Source organism: Desmodus rotundus, chromosome 3 (genome assembly GCF_022682495.2).
Source record: "Desmodus rotundus isolate HL8 chromosome 3, HLdesRot8A.1, whole genome shotgun sequence".
Taxonomy (NCBI): Eukaryota; Metazoa; Chordata; class Mammalia; order Chiroptera; family Phyllostomidae; genus Desmodus; species Desmodus rotundus.
This window is the reverse complement of record NC_071389.1, coordinates 48040686-48057717: the sequence shown is the minus strand read 5'-3', so window position 1 is coordinate 48057717 and position 17032 is coordinate 48040686. Positions and strand designations below refer to the sequence as shown.

Here is a 17032-nt window from a genome sequence, read left to right as displayed (position 1 = left end):
TCCTGGCTATTTATATTCTTTCATGACCTGCCTGGTTGTTTCCTTTCTTTCCCCAGTATAGTGCTTTCAAAGTTGACCATCCCTATAGTACACTTCTTAGCGATTAGGGAAAGAGGGAAGACTTATTGGGAGGATGGTCCAGCCAAATTCTATTGATAGAAAGACCCTGAGTTTCCTTTGCGACATTTCTCTTGCCTCTCTCTTAGCCCATGTGGTTTAAGAGAATCCTCACTTCTGACTCCAGTGATGGGCATGTGACCAAGCATGCAGGGGACACGTTAGTCTAAATCAGAGTAAATACTGAGGCTTGTGTGAAAGCTACCAGGAAGAAATGTCCTCCATTTTTCCTACTGAACTTAAACCCTGATAATACAAGCCTGGAATTGCTGGAATTGCCTTCCAAGAAAGTCTGATAATGAAGCTAATAAAACATAAGGTAGAATTCCGAGACTGAAGAGAAGTGAGATCTATTGACGTAATTTGATCTTTCAAAATAACCCCTGTCTAAAGACTGCTCTGTTGCTGGACATTTTTCAGCTTCCCCTTACTAAGTGATGGATTAATTTTTGTTAAAGCAACTTTGAGCATAATTTCCTTTCTCTTACAACCCCGAAATATCTGACCGCTGCACTCGTTACTGTATCTTTGGTTTAAAGACAGGCGGGTGGAGACCGTTAATATATTGCAGGTATATTTGGAGAGGTTGCTCCGGTTTGATGGATTAGGTGTTCTGTAACAGTTAAAATATAAAATCAGCTATGGAGCCACAACCTTTGTTAGGAACTAGAGCAGTGACTGAAGTGGTGAGTGTGTGTGGGTTTTGTACCACTGTTGGAGCACCAAGTGGCTGGTGAAGATCATTAGTGCCAATTCCTGGAAGTAGGCCAGGCTGCTGGCTTTGAAATGAAGTTTATTGCAACATGTCCTCCTGCTGAGCTGGATTTATTTGTGAGACGGATGGCAACAGGATGTCCCAGCATCTAAAATGAAGTTCTTGAAGGCAGAGGAGAAGCTTTAATGACTGCCTAAGCAGAGCAGTATTTCTGGGGATGGTTGGGAATCTTTAATAGATGTTGCAATGGCTCGAGGTTTCTTTGGGACATCCAGGAGTCTGTGAGGCAGAACAAGGAAGGAGCCAGCACACGTTACTACCACTCCTGAACTGGGTTAGTCATGGGCCACGGAAGGAGTGCACAAGTGGATCTTGCCTTCGAGCAACTTAAATTTGATTGGAGAGATAAGGTTGATAAAATAAAACAGTTTGTTGTTAAGGTCAAAGTTGGGTGAAGCAGACTAATTGTTCTGAGTCTTTTTTAGATCAGATAAAAAGATTTAAAGAATTAGTGAGTTTGGCCTGGACCTTTGAAGTTTTGGGTGATCATTTGAAGCACAATTTGATGTACATAATCCAAGACAACATTCACCGCATTCCAGGCACTGAATTAAAAATGAAAAAGCCGAGAGCGGGACATCTGGTTCTGCCCCATTTGCTTATCATTCAATTCCTCTCATCTCTTCTTACCTTTATTATTTGCTAAGTGGACATGGTAATGCTTTCCCTTGGCAAATAAAAACAAAACCAAATATGCTGGCATTTTCCACCAATTTCTTTTCTTTTTGTTAAAGGCACTAAATTAAATCCTGAGGGTCTTTAGGTCACCTACAGCTTAGGAATTTGTTTAGATGGTGATTAAGATATGTCTTAGTACTTTGCTAAATTCTGGGGAATATAGAGAGGCGAAAGACATGATAATCTGCTCAACTGTGGGGTAATGAAAAGAAAGCACCAGATCTGAAATTAACAAGTTGAGATCTCAGGGTATCCACCACGCACCAGCTATGAGACTAGGTTTGCTTTTAGTATCTCTTCAATCACCTACCAGAGATCTGTAGGCTTAAATATGCCTACAAAATGCACTTACCTTTTGTAATACACCCAAGACAAACACGGTGGCACAGTTTTAGCTGAGTGGATAGGCAGGACATATATAAGAATATTTTTAATACAGCAGAGCAGCATATGATAAAATATTAGATAAGATTGAGAATGTAATGTGCCAAGCAGTGTGCTAAGTGTTTTATGTGCTTCATCTCAACCCTCATGGTGTTCTGAATTGGAACTCAAATCTTTGTCTCCCTTGCTGTTTTCATATTTAAAGGTCTTGAGAGACTGAAGTTTCCTTAAAGCAGTGATTTGGACTTAACTTGTTAATTCTGTTTTCTTTAAAAAACCCTCTGTTTTAAAAGCAATGGAGCTTGGGGGACAAAACCTGGAGGTGGCTGTAAGTTGACCAGAGGGTGTACAGATGCCCATAAGGATGGGCACTGTGTCAGACAGTGTGGGCAATCCCCATTCAGCCCGGGCCTGCCGTCTGTATTTCCCTTTGTGAACTCTTTTGCTGAACGTCCCATCATCCTTTGTCCAGATGAGGTCCTGTTCATCCTGCCTGCTTTCACGCCATGAATGTTTTAGGAACTCTCCACAGACTGGCTGGATTGTCTCTCTGGGCTGTGAACAGATTGTGTGGGTGATGAGACAAGTAGGAAAAGACTCGGCCATCAAAAAAGGGGAGTGCAAAGCTCTTTCTTTGGCTGTCAGAATGGGGGTAGGACACGAAGAGAACTTGGTTTGTCATGCTTCCTTTTGTGAGGACAATGGCGGAGGCATTTTTTCAATCACTATTATTTTGTCCTCTGTCTCGTCTGAGTTAAACCAATTGTTAATAGCTGATCCAGGGGTTAAAAATTTCCCAGGCACAGCCAGACAGAAGCAACCAACTTCACCTGATAAAGGAGGGGGTTGATTCTGATTGGAAAATCAGGTTAGGTGAGGTACCAGGCTTCCTGCAGACTAGGTGCTAGTCTGGTAGGATACTCTTGTCCAAGATCTACAAGGTGGTAGATTTGTGCTTAGATCCTGAAGATTTCATGTGTGTGTGTGAGAAATGGAGTCGAGGTAAAAAAGACTAAGGTGTTTACTGGATTCAATCACTTTGTAGTACCACAGTCCCTAAAATAAGCAATGAATGGAAAACTTCAAGCATCTCAATTTACTGAACAACCTTGGACAACTTACTGTTTAATCTTTCTATAGCTGCCTTCTTAGAAATCCAAGGAGGATGATAATCTTTGATATCCACATAAAAGGTGCTGTGTAAAATAATGCGACTGTAAGTGTTTTGAGTGCCCTGGAGAAGAAGAGATAGGGAAATTTAAGTATTTTTCATATTTATTGTGGAAAGATGAATGAATGTAGCTTCCCCCCCTTTTTTGGAAAACCTGTTATGCTTTCGGTACCTCGCTTTTACAGGTGAAGTTGTGTGTGTTAGCAGAGGTTGCCTTTGCAACAATTTTGTTTTCCAAGACAGATCTACCAGTTTACAATGTGGTTGGTTTCCTAAGAGGAAAGTTTGAGGGTAGCCTTGTCCTCTTTACATTCCTTGAATCCAGCTGTGAGATGTTTTATAATTATTGTTGGTTAAGGGTAAATGAAAGGTAGAGAAATCAAAGGCAATATTAGTGTTTATGAGAGAGCTGGTCAACGATTACTCTAGTTATTCCCTAGCTGCATGTTTGTCTGTTTTCTTCTTAGAGTTAAATGGACTTTTGAAGTCAGAATAGTGAGAGGTGGCTATAAAGTCCAAGAGGCATCATGGTATCTCAAGTTTGGAAGACACCGTGGAAGATTGGAAGACAGAAGAAAGAGCTGCTTGATTCTTGAATTTTATTTTATTTATTTATTTATTTTTACCTCTATTGACCTATTCCTCAGTCATTTATTCGGAACATCAGGGAAAAATTCCCCACAAGGTTCTTCCCTTTTATGTCTGGTCTCATCTAAATGATATTTTCTTCCCAGGCAAGATTGGAGTTTACTACTTATATGGTGATGAGCTACTACTGGTATTTTCTCTCTGACCAGTGGACACCCCTAATTTCCCCACCCTCTATTTGTCTGTTTTCAGTAGGAATCTCACAATTTTCCAATTCTGTAGAAAAACAGATCCTTGGTATTTTTTTAAAAGACTTTATTTATTTATTTTTAGAGAAAGGGGAAAGAAAGGAGAAAGAAAGGGAGAGAGACATCAATGCATGGTTGCCTCTCCTTCGCCCTCTACTGAGGACCTGGCCCACAACGCAGGCATGTACCCTGACTGGGAATTGAACCGGTGACCCTTTGGTTCACAGGCCAGCACTCAATCCACTAAGCCACACCAGCCAGGGCAGATCCTGGTTTTATAAGGGGCCTATGAATTCATCTAGTCCAGCCTCACCCACACTGGGGTCTTCTAACAGAGACAGTCATCCTGCCATCACCTTTCTGTCCTAGTGATGAGTTGCTGTCTAGACAGCTTATTTAAATTTTCAGTCCAGTTGAGACACTATGATGATTAAATGTTATTTCTTATCACTCAGTGGAAAACTGGCTTCCATTACCACATTGTAATTTCCACTCATGAATCCTGAATTTTCCTTTTGGAATAATCTACATCATGTGCTTCCCTTCAGTCAGATGGTGACCTTTCAAACTGAATATGACTATCATTTCTCTCTTTTGACTTTCTCTTTTCCAGGAGAAAAACACCCCTTATCTGGTTTAGACTCCTTACCATACTTGCTGTCCCTATCTGGTGATTGTATTCCCAGGCAAGATTAAGTTTACCTCTGCTACCATGGCAACCAGCTAGGGGCTTGTTGTTTTCACTTAGAGGAAACCACCATTTTCCTGTTTTCAGTAGAATGTTCATAATTCAAAAATCAACTTGTTATTGCTGGTGGTCAGCTTATTCAGAGAACCTTGAGTTCTAAAACGGTCTATGCACTGCCTCACCATTTTAACTCATATAAATCTCATGCCAAACGCACTTTCCATATATCTCTGCATTGAATTTTCTCAGTTGGAGAAATAGTGTAGCCTAAGGCAAAGAGAGATTCTGAGTGAGCTCAAATAGATTTAGTTTCAAACCTGAGTTCAACTACTTGTTGACTTTGGATGAGTTGTTTACATTTCCAGAGTCTCATTTTACTCATCTCTGAGCGTTGATATTATCTACCTCTCTCTATTGTATAAGAATGGATATCAATCCAGTTAAATCCCCTAGCCCAATGCCTGGCACATAACAAATACCCTACAAATGAAACCTGTTCTAGTCATTTGTAATTTGTGGATGACAGCCTGATGCAGCCCGTCCGGTATGTAGATAACTGCAATGGGTATGGATTGTTGAGAACTTGGAATCCATGTCGTTGCAAACTCTGAAAAGGGAGTGCCACAGAATGACTTAGTGGGGCAGGGATTTTTCTTCTAAGCTTGAGTTGTTAGGAAGAAGTAGGGGTTCTTAGCTAGGAAAAGTTTCGCCCCCTAGAGGATATTTGGCAATGCCTGGAAACATTTTTGGTTGTCATGCCTTGTTGGGGGAGGAAGGAAGATGCCCTTACCAACCAGTGGTAGAAACCCGGGCTGCTGCTAAATACCCTACAATGCATGAGGCAGCCCCAGCGACAGTTACCCCTCCCAAAACGTCAAAGCGCTGAGGTTGAGAAACCCTGAGATAGAGGGATCAGGCAGGACAGCCAGGGGTACTAAGAGAGAATTGGGGAGCGTAGCTCTCTGATCGTGAGGAGCCCAGGCTTTGCATAAAAGTTTGGAATTAGATGATGATCCAGTGTAGTTGTAACTCTCACCTCTTGTGGTCTAGCCCCATAACCCTAATGTGCCTTTGTCAGTCCTTTCTATCTTCCCAATGTCATGTGCTAACTAAATAAATCCTGCCAAGGGTTTATGCAAAGTCTTTGCCCCTATCTTGCTTTCCTATGTTGCCCTTATTAAAGACATGACTGACCTCTCCCAGCCCAGTCCATCTCTTCTACCTGTCCCCTCTCTCTTGATTGTGTATCATGAAAACCCAAAGAATCCATGTAGCCATAGTTGAACCTTTGCATGTGGGGGGCAGGTGAGGGCATGCCACAAAACGAGCATTCTCTTTATCTGTAGGGAGGAGGGGAAGGAGGAGGGAAGACCCATGTTAATACTTTGGGCTGTAATTATTTTGTAATAATTTGTAAATATGATTGTGAAAAATCTTATAGTCCCATTTCACTGAGGAGAAAGCAAGGGCTAATTCTGTGTTCCCTCAAACAACAGGCTGACTTGGGCTATCCTTGGGCTATTTCTCAGGGAAAAGACATCTTAGGCGTTCAAGTTATTATTATTATTTTTTGTCTTGGAGTTACTTTATGTAAGATTCAAAACTAAAACCCCACATCACATTGACTAGGGCTTATTGTAAGAAGGGAAGCAGTAGGAATCGCCAATGCTCTCAGGAATTGAGTAAAATGGCTCTCCCGAGAATGAGATAACCCCTCCTCCAAGTGAAGGGACAAATCTTTTTATTAAAAAGATTTTATTTATATTTATTTACTTTTTAGAGAGAGGAGAAGGTAGGGAGAAAGAGAAACATCTACCTGTGAGAGAAATATACGTCGGTTGCCTCTGGCACGCCCCCAGCCGGGGACTGGGCCTGCAGCGCAGGCATGAGCCCAGACTAGACATCAAACTGGCCACCTCTCAGTTCGAAGGCTGGTGCTCAGTCCACTGAGCCACACCAGCCAGGGTGGAACAGATCTTTTAAATTAAATTGAGTTCCAAAAATTAGGCTTGTTAGTACTTTGCAGGTTTGCTTTCCAAAGTGACTAAAAGTAGAACCAGGGCCTTGGGAAGTAAATGAACAAGCTTTTGATACAGCTCAGGTATGTAAAAGATCTAGAAAATCAGAGCTTCAAATCGTGTTGTAAAAAACAATCATTAAGCCTCATTGAAAAACCAAGTATAGCCCTGGCTGGTGTGGCTCAGTGGTTTAAGTGCCGGCCTATAAGCCAAAGGGTCACCAGTTCGATTCCCCGTCAGGGCACATGCCTGGGTTGCAGGCCAGGTCCCCAGTAGGGGGTGCAGAAGGGGCAACCATACATTGATATTTCTCTCCCTCTCTTTCTCCTTCCCTTCCCTTCTCTCTAAAAATAAATAATTAATTAAAAAAGAAAAAGAAAAACCAAGTATAGAGCATAAAACTGAACCAAGGGCCATGGTCATTCCATGGCACCTGCACCCCAAGTCCTTCACACAGAACTGCAGCCTCACTCAGTGGATAACACACTGACCTGCCACACTGACCTGCTGCGTGTACTCAAGCAGTGTGTCCAGCTTAGGGTTGGGCTGGGGAGCTGCCTGCGGGTCCCCTTGTCACTTGAGTGTTCTTGAGCTGGAACAGGAACCAAAAGAACAAAAAAGACCAAGAACCGGCTGGAGACACGAAGTAAACGCTGTCCCCGGGAGGACCTTGCAGCTTGGTCTGATGGCCAGGGCTCCCATAGCGCTCCTATGTACTGTGGTCTCTCATTTCACTGCGCTGCAGGGGAACCATATAGCTGACCTCGTCTCACCATCCCTACAGCTCTACCCCTCCCAGACATCTCACAGGTCAGTCTCTTTAAACATTCTGCGAGACCTGCGTATTCATCTCCATAAGGGACAACTAAAATCTCTTTGTGCCCCATGTCTTCTTGACACTTACTGAACTGAACTCCATCTTTTGCCTGAGCCAGCACGAAATGTGTGTCAGATACGTGCTTGATGGCCTCAAGAAAAGGGGCTTGGAGAGTGATGTCAAGATTATTCCATCCAGAACCCTGGAAAAGTAGCAACTTGTTTGCACAGAGTTTCTGAATCTCTCCATATCTTAAGTGTTCCTGAGCACATTCCAATACGCAGCTGGGTGAAGGACAACGCCCCTAGGGTTGGTATAGACTGGGGTTGGTGGGTGTGTAACATGCTCAGCTTCTGTTTCTCTCAAGCCCACTCTATGACTTTGTCTGCATCAGAAAGGTCAAGGGACTCAGGAGATTGTCGAAATTTTGAGTCCATACTAGGGCTCCATTTTCCACCAGATGGAGAACTGACTGAGGTGGGTTTTTCCCAGAGTCTTTCATCTTTGACTGCAAGCCACCCAGTACTGTGCATAAACAGTCCTTCAAACACATCCAGCGGTTTCTAACCTTTTAGCATCTCTGGGCCACACTGGAAGAAGAAGACTTGTCTTGGGCCATTGTGATTTTGTGACTACGTGACATTGCAACATGTAATCACAAAAAAAAAAAAAAAAAAATCTCACGATGTTTTCAGTAAATTTGCAGTTTTGTGTTGGGCTTCATTCATAGCCGTCCTGGGCCGCATGCAGCCTGTGGGCTGTGGGTTGGATACCCGTGGGACATTAATAAAACAAGTAGAGAGTTTCTGAATGATCTCCTGGGTGACATGAGCAAGATTCTGGTCTTCATGGAGACATTTCTGAAATGTCTTACTGTCCTCATCTTCTAGAAGTACAAAATCAATGGCAGCATCAGTAAGGCCTGAGTCAGTTAATCCCTTCAAGGCTCTCAAGGCTGGAACCTGAGGTGCAACCACAGCAGTAATGCCTGTTCCAATCACCAGCACAAAGTTCCCCAGGCTTCTTACTTGTTAATCTTGGAAACAGCATCCTGGGTTGCTTTTGTGGTTGGTTTTTTTTTTTTTTTGCGGGGTGTGGGGGGGTTCGTCGTCACTGAAGAATCCAAAAATGTTTTGTGTCTCAGAGGCCTGGCTCCCTGAAGCCATCGAGTTCCCATGTCCGCTCCTAATGCCGCCACTGCTCTAACTCTCAAGTTAAAATTTTTAGAGAATCATCTCTGATTATTGGGGCTGTTCATTGAAAGACAAGGATGACTCAAGATCCAGACCCTCTAGTACCTTGGGATTAACACATCCTTAGGGGGAAGAAGACAGGATAGAGAATAGGGATAATGTCCCCATCTCCCTCCAAATTTTTCTATTGCATTTGCTGGCAGCATTGTTGTTATCAATACTTGACATTTATTAAGGCCTCACTATGTGCAAAGAGATGTAGTAGGCTCTTTGTGTTATTTTAACTACACAACCAACCTGTGAGTTGGGTACTCTTAGTAAAATTTTACAAAGAAGAAACTGTCATTTCATAAGGCTACGTAAGTTGCCCGACTAACTTGCTAGCAAGTAACAGAGCTGGGACTTGACCCAAGTATTTCTGAGTCTAGGGCACACATTTCAATTTTTCTTATTCTGTTTTTTTGTAAGTGTCTACAGCCACATCAAGAAGTCTTCCTGTGAAAGCTGTACTATAATTGTTTCCTGCAATATTATTTTTTTTGTAGAGGGTAATCTGGGTAAAATTTGAAATATACTAAGAACCCAGCAGTTTACATGAAAATCTGAATGAATGTTATGAGCTGATGAATGTTATGAATTGATTAACCAATTTTGTCAATGATTTTTTTAGGGCAGTGTATGCCACAACTTCCATTTCTTCGGAATAGTAATAGACAGCTCTGTTGAGCTTATTTCTATCATCCTGAAAAATACAGTTTGGACATATTCCACATTATTTCATTGTATTGGAATGTCTTTGTGTTGCATTATACTGTGAATGAATGGGCCATTGGCTGGAAGCTGGAATGGAATGTTTTTTTTTTATTCCTAAACATTTTCTTTGTGATTGCATTAGACTTACTTTCCCGTGTCGCATATTATGGAGGTATATTTCATTGTGTGGAGTACATCAGTATAAAATTTTATAGTTGGCTGTTGTCTGCCCTCGCTTTTTGGAACAGTCTGTTGCTCTCACCAGTTGCTGGAAGATAGAAAACACCCAGAGCCTATTTTGACTCTTAACAGCACTACACAATAGAGTGATGATTAAGGTCTTTTCCTCTAACAGATATGAACATACAAGGAAAACGAGGGGGTAAGGAGCCTAGATGACCAAGGCTTGGCAGCCTCTATTCTTGGCATACACATTGACCCTAATTTGAAGATATTTTTTAATCTTAAAAGAATGACTTTCACCGTAACATAGAGTATATAACGTTCCTGTAGAGTCATAATGTCTAAGTTAGACAAGTCTTAACAGTTAAAATACTACCTTTGCAGTTGAGAGAACTGGGGCCCAACATGGAATAATAATTTGCCTGGTTGGTGGCATGTCCAATACTAGAACTCAGCAGGCCTGATTCCTGGGATAATTCATTCCACCGAGGTTCTCCTCAAGTTTGGAATAGCAGACTGATCTGTGGCCCAGAATTAAAACTCTTCAGGGGTGTCCCACCATTTGGCGTCACTGGGCCACACTGGAAGAATTGTCTTGGACCATATATTACATACACTGTGACATGTAATCACAAAAAAATCTCATAATGTTTTAAGTAAATTTATGATTTTGTGTTGGGCTGCATTTGTAGCCATCGTGGGCCGCATGCGGCCCATGGACTGTGGGTTGGACACCCCTGCAAGAGTGCTTATAGAATGGTTAAGGATGAAGAAGGCCCTAAGGCTGTCTTTCCACCCACATCCAGTGCTCAGGTGTCCCTGCACTTTTTGCACTCACCCAGTGTTACCAGCAGGAATAAAGGTGTGGGCAGCTCAGTGTCTTCAATTGGGCAGGTGAACTTTAGACCCTTAGATATTACTGATCTCAGAATTGCTTCCTTAGAACTTGCAACATTGGGACTACTTAGAATAAGTAATTCCAAATCTTAGCTATTCACGTATTTGACCTTTTATCTGTGAACTACTTCCCTCAATGCAAATTGAACTCTCTTCTTTTTCGTTCTTGCTTATTCTATTACAGTTGTCCCAATTTTTCCCCCTTTGCCCTCCTCCATCCCATCCCACCCCTGCTCCCACAGTCCATCCCCACGTTGTTGTCCATGTCCATGGGTCATTCATACATGTTCTTTTAACTAGCTGTATACTTCCAGCTTCTACGTATTCTAACTGATATGTCCTATCACTCATTTTTCTTTGAGTCCTCTCCCAGCAAAGTGACATTATTATCCATCTGCTGTCGGTGCAAGAAACTTGGGGACATTCTTGACTTCTCTTTCCCCCATCCCACGTGAATCAACAGGGCCTGCAAATTCTTCCTAAAGAACATTTCCTTCCAGCCACAATCACATCTACCTGTCATCCTTCAGAAGCTCCATGTATTAGCTCAAAACTTTTCAACTGCACCCTATTCTCCACAGTTCCTTTAACACCAGAAGTCTTTTCCATTGCTTTTCTTTACTAGTTCTTACAGAAATTTCAGATGTAACTTATTGGGCCAGAGAGAAGAACTCATTTAGAACTTCTGGGTAAATAGAACATACCCGTACATGCAGCCAAAGGTTCCTTTGCCCAGGTTTCTCTCTGAGCCTCTTTTCTGGACTTGATCTCAAAAGCAGGATTTGATGTCTTTAGAAAGGGCTGTTTGCTTTTCTATTTGGTAGGACTTGTTTTAAGATGTTAATGAAGTGGTCAGATTTTTCCTTCCTTCTGTGTATTAAGAGTAGATTTTTGTCATAAAATCTTCAAATACACAGCCATTAATTATATATTTAAGGCTAAGAGATAAACATTTTATCTCATTTTATTTCTATCATTCAGGCCTTGACCCCCCAAGGGCAATGCTAGAATAAGATAAATAATTGTGAAATCCTACCTTTGAGAATCTTAATTTCCAGGAAATAGGCTAAAATGTAGTTATCAAAACATTCTCCCACATTTTAATATTAGCGATAAATGCTTCGGGAGAAATTTTTCAAGAATACCATGTTTTTGCTTGCAGGTTGTCTGTCTCATACACATTCTTTTGATGTGTAAATTTACTTTTTTTCCCCCCTGTGGATTAGGGTGGTAGTGTTCTAGTTTAGTAGAAGTTCGTTTTGATCCTCCAAATTCAGTATTCATTTTATATATAGGTTGACACAGATCCGCAAGAACTCCCAGAAAGGGAAATGAGCCTCAACTTGGGCACAGGTCACACTGGGAGGTTGGCCTCGAGGCAGGGGGCCCATGGCTTTCTCCCAAACTCGCTGCGTGCCAGTTTTAGCCTTAATTGTACTTTGATGTAGGCAGGCCATGGATCAAATTCACTATGGCATTTTTCTGTGGTGCCTAATAAGTGTTTGATAATTAAATAGTGTTTGATATAAGTTAATTTCCTAACAAGTAAATCAAGCATAACTCAACATTAATGTGTTTATTATGACATAAAGACCCTTTAATGTAAATAGTTAATTCAGGTTTGGAGGATCTGTCTGTTCAAATCTCTATGTTTGGTGCCAAAAGGAGGAACAAGACATGGTCTCTCCTCCCAGGAGGTTATAATTTTGTAGGCTTCAGAAGCTATGTTTGCAAATTAAATAGAATGCTCTAATAAAAGCACGGACCAGGTGATGCTGGCATTAGAGGAAGTGAGGATAATTCGTTACTCAAGGGAAACTGGCGGAGGCGTTAGGTGCCGGCACATTTACAGGCATTTAACAAACTGAATGAAGGAAGTGGCGCTTGAGCTAGAATCCAGAGCTGGTGAAAATATTAAACAATTTAACAATTACATAATGATCTTAATTTTATTTCAGTGTTCAAAAAAAAGCCCCCAATAATTTCTAAGAATGTGACTGTTGAAACTACAGTTTACCCTCTACTCCAAATGACCTCCACCTCGATTCTAGAGAATTTGAAATTATAAGGGCCTACCTTTTCTTTGAAAAATCAAGAAAGGGACTATGATTATCCCTGGTATTTGTGAAATTCCAGATAAAGTCATTAATGGACCTTGCTTGACCTTAGTCTCAGCTTGCACTAACACTAAATTTTTGACCCTTCAGAATGCCCTGTACTTTGGTTCCTTTTATTGTTTTTCTGAAATGGGTCAGAATATGGAGAAAAATTAATCAATAAACTGCAGGAAGCTCTTCTTTGAGCCTGAAGGTCTGCATTCCCTAGTATCCCACGTGTGAACAGAAGACTTTATCATTTTGATGTCGTTGAGAAAAACTTAACTTAGTTTCGATTCTTATTTATTTAGTTACTTCCTGCATGTTTCCATGAATGGAGAGCTCACCCTTTCCTGAGTCAAACTGTGTCATTGTTTGCCTATCCGATCCGTCAGTGAATTCTTCCTTAGGTTGCTGGGAGGTTCCCCTACCTCTAACTTGTAATCTTGGCCCTTATTCTGCCCACGAGATCTGGCACAGCCCCTTCTGTAGCAGGTCTGCCATGCGTTCTTGAGTAAGCTATGCTCTAGGCTCACATCCCAGACTGCCAGCCTGGAATTTGAAGTTATAACCTGAACCCCAGTAAATTATGGGGCGGTAACTCTTACTTTTCAACTGAGTTCCGTGCATTTTTCAGAGCCTATTATTCCACCTTCTCTTTCTGGAACTCTGTGGAGGTGCCCTGTTGCCGTGAGTCTTGCAGAGAAGCTATCCTGTCGATTCCCTTTGTGTGGGGCCCAGCCCAGTGCTGGGGAGGGCCTTGTCTATGGAGCTTCAGCAAAGTTCCCTATGGCATGCTTCAGTCTTCCTCATCTGTCCTGCTCCATTCATCAGCTCTCAGGTAATTGGAGAGAGCTAATAAAGAAAGGGGCAATTGAGGGGCATTGCAGTGTATTGGAAAGAGCACTGGATATCAAGTCAGACTGGGGTTCTAATCCTACCCCTGCCACTTAGTGGTGGGACAAAAACCACCCATCTTCTGCATGTGCTGGGGAGGGGCGTTATAATGACTACTCCTGTTTACTATAAGGATTAGATGATGCAAGAGTGTGAAACTGCTTTGTTCACTGGAATGTGCCATTGACATAGTATGTGTGTTTATTATTAACATTAATAATATTGATAAAAGTGGGTATCTGTAATTTGTAAATAATAGATATTATAGAGTAATAAATTATAAATAACAAATGTATGAAATTTATAGAGTGGGACAAGTATTTCAGAACAAAGCCGCTATTTCTTCTAGAAAAAGTTTTCTTAACCCTAAAATTTTAAGACAAAAGTGGGTCAGGCTTGCTCGCCAGCTAGAGCCAGCTGTCCACCTTCCTGTCACCGCTACCCCTGCAGCTCTGCCAGGGCAGCTTCGGGGGCCTCTATGAGAGCTCAGGTTTCCCTCACAAGACCTGGTTCGCCCTCCATGCTGGCTTTATGAAAGATCGTAGCCCAGGCAGTAAATTATAAGGTGCTGTAACTCACTTTCCATAGGTGGTCTTGGCTGCCTTCCACAGCCTTTTGGCTGAAAGGTGGCTGATTTTGAAGCCCTGGCAGAAAGTCAAAAATTCAGCCCAGATGACTGGTCTGCTAAGCAGTGAGCAATGGCATCCACAGATAAGCCGTTTGGTTTTTCTGTGGAGATCTTCTGTGTTTACTTCATGTGTATTTAATTTTTACTGCTTTGACTACTTCTGGAGTGATGGAGAAATAGTAATTGCAGGTATTTTTCGTGGGTATAGGTTAGAATGAGTGATCTGATGTACTTCTGTCAAACTTCTTAATTTAGCCTCCCTTTGCCCCTGCATACCAAAGGCGAAGGGCTGTTTTTAAATCTGAATTCAGAATTCAGTTTTGCTCCCCCAGTTAGCATGGCTAATGGTTGGCAGGTGTTGTGCTCTGTGTCTCTGGCAGGACCCTTTATGTGCGTTTTACTATTTTTTTCAAAAAGAGGAAAAAAACTGGCACCCATCTTTTGAGCTTAAAATAATTTCATATTTACCACGGCACTGCAAATACTATGTAAGAGTTTGGCTCAGCATCCCAAAGCACTCTTAATTTTTTTTCCTATTGGTTCCAGTGCTCCTCAGTTCCACGGGATCCAAGCCAGGCAAGTAATGGAAGCCAAGTGGTGCTGGTTGTTTGCCGTGCACATTCTGACAGATACAGAGTAGTTCTTCTATTCTTCAAAGCTGTTACATCTTTGGCTCCAAAACAATTGAGGTTGCAGGCCAAGCATTTAAAATCCTGATCGGCCTTGGATATAAACATACATTTTTCAATATTTTTAAAGTCAGCATGAATTGTGCAAGTGTTTGCTACAATTTCTGAAACTTTGCTGTCAAACTCTCTATGTCATTTATTCATACGTTTATGTTGTGGGGAACTATTTTTAAACAAGTGCTTGACTTTCGTGTGTACAGTATAAATTATTTTGCGTTCAATTCTGCTCTGTGGTACGTGTGAGTTTGTGTTTCAGTGCTAGTAGTTTAGTGTAGAGGAATGTTCTGCCGCGTTTAAAAATTTAGCTTTCCTAGAACAGATGTTAGCATAATTAACTGCTTACTGAAAATTGCTGGCAAGAATGAATTATTTTTCACTTCGTGCACCCCATTACACACGCTCGGGCATGGCGAGGATGATTCCGAAAACCACTTCTCCAGGTCTTGGCCCTGCAGACCCGCTTTCAGTTCTCCAGTAATTAAGATTGAATCGTGAAATAATATTTCACTTAGTAATCTAGTAAGATTTAATTGGTATGGTTGAAATGGAGAATTTTATCTTCAAAGTCGGTGGCAGAGGTAGCGTGTCTGACCATTATAACTTTAGAGCAATTTCAGTAAAGAAATTACCAGATGGAATCAGTTAATTCTGAAGGACTAAGTCCGTTTAACACAAGTATTTACACTTTCTTTAGCTGAAAAATTTTGAAGAGGTCATTATAGTGAGACATCCTAAAACTTAGACACATGCTGTGGCAGGTACTAAAAAATCATTCTGGAAGCCGACCTGGAGGGAACAGTAAACAGAATCAGCTGAAGGAATTGCTAGTTACGTAAAAACCTCACAACTCAACCAGGTAATGTGATCTGGCTACGTCAGTTCTATGGTATACCTGACGTGTTTTCTTTTAACTAGAATTAAAGTAAGAGATTTTTGAGCTTGAGAAAGACAGGCAGAGTCTCTGAGGGAACTTCATTTAACACATTTAAAAACTAATTTCTAAATTTAGCTGAAGATCCTTTTATGTTAAATGAGTGCCTGGAGGGGTGGGGGGGAGCCTTTGAATAAAAATTCTAGTTGTATAAATAACAGGAATTCATCCGGTCTCCTTGGTTTCTGCCACCTATGTTCCTCTTGCCTCTTGTCCTCCTTCCCTCCTTGAGGCACATCAAAAAATCCTAAGCAAAGCCAGGAATTGTCCAAGGGCCCAAATGCCCAATACATTTCATATGAATTCTTATTGAGGCAAGCATAGACATTCAGATAGGCAAAGTTTAGAACCAAAGTGAGTACAGTAATCCCCCTTAACCATGGTTGTTTAGTCACCTGCAGTCGACCAGAAATAAACAATCCATACGTTTTAAATTGTGTGCTTCTCTGAGTAGCATGATGAAATCTCACGTGGTCCTGCTCTGCCCCATCCGGCCTGGGATATGAATCGTTCCTTTGCCCACATGTCCACACTGTGCCCACCACCTGCCCAGCAATCACTCAGTAGCCAATCGCAGTGGCCAGATAGACTGTCTCAACCTCACAGGACTTGTGCTCAAGTAACCCTGATTTTACTTAATTAGTGACCCCAAAGCATGAGTGGTGAGGCTGGCAATTCGGGTATGCCAAAGAGAGGCCATAAAGTGCTTCCTTTCAGTGAAAAAGAATGTATGTACAGGAAAAAACAGTATCGTAGGGCTCAGTAGTATCCTCAGTTTCAGGCATCCACTGGGGGTCTTGCACTGTGATGAGATAGAATTACGGTATGTAATCCTATAAATTCCATCCGTGGCCAGGCAATGGACGTTTTGTCTACATTACAAAGTGAAGTGAATATTGAGTCACTTAGCTTTATCATTCAGGTGAAACTTGTGGGGGCTTACATGACCCAACCACTGCTTCTGCTCACTACTTTCATAGATACATGTAGGCCAAGTGATTCTTAGCCCCAAACATCAGTTCTGGCTTTTAGAATCAGCCTCAATTCTTTTTAAAAATAAAGTTTCATATTCACTTTCTAGTAACCCTATATCTTTTAGGGAACAGAGTAGAGAATGAAGAAATGAAATTATTAAAAACAGATTAATAAATTAAGCATTTATGTTTTAAGAGGTCCAAAGACTATGACAGCAGCTTTTTAACTGAGACTAGGGTTTAAGAGTTAAATCATCCTCCCTCTTGAGTCAGTAGCAAAAAAAAAGTATCTGCTAGCAATCTCAGG

The 17032-nt window shown here is 41.5% G+C and overlaps 1 protein-coding gene and 1 pseudogene across 4 annotated transcripts in view; one reads left to right on the top strand and one right to left on the bottom strand.

Moving 5' to 3' along the window:
• The window catches only part of WLS (Wnt ligand secretion mediator), a 108939-nt gene that overhangs the window by 18576 nt on the left and 73331 nt on the right, over positions 1 to 17032 (top strand). The gene's annotated exons all lie outside the window — the stretch shown is intronic.
• On the bottom strand, positions 7399 to 8650 carry LOC112309066 (protein FAM118B pseudogene; annotated as a pseudogene).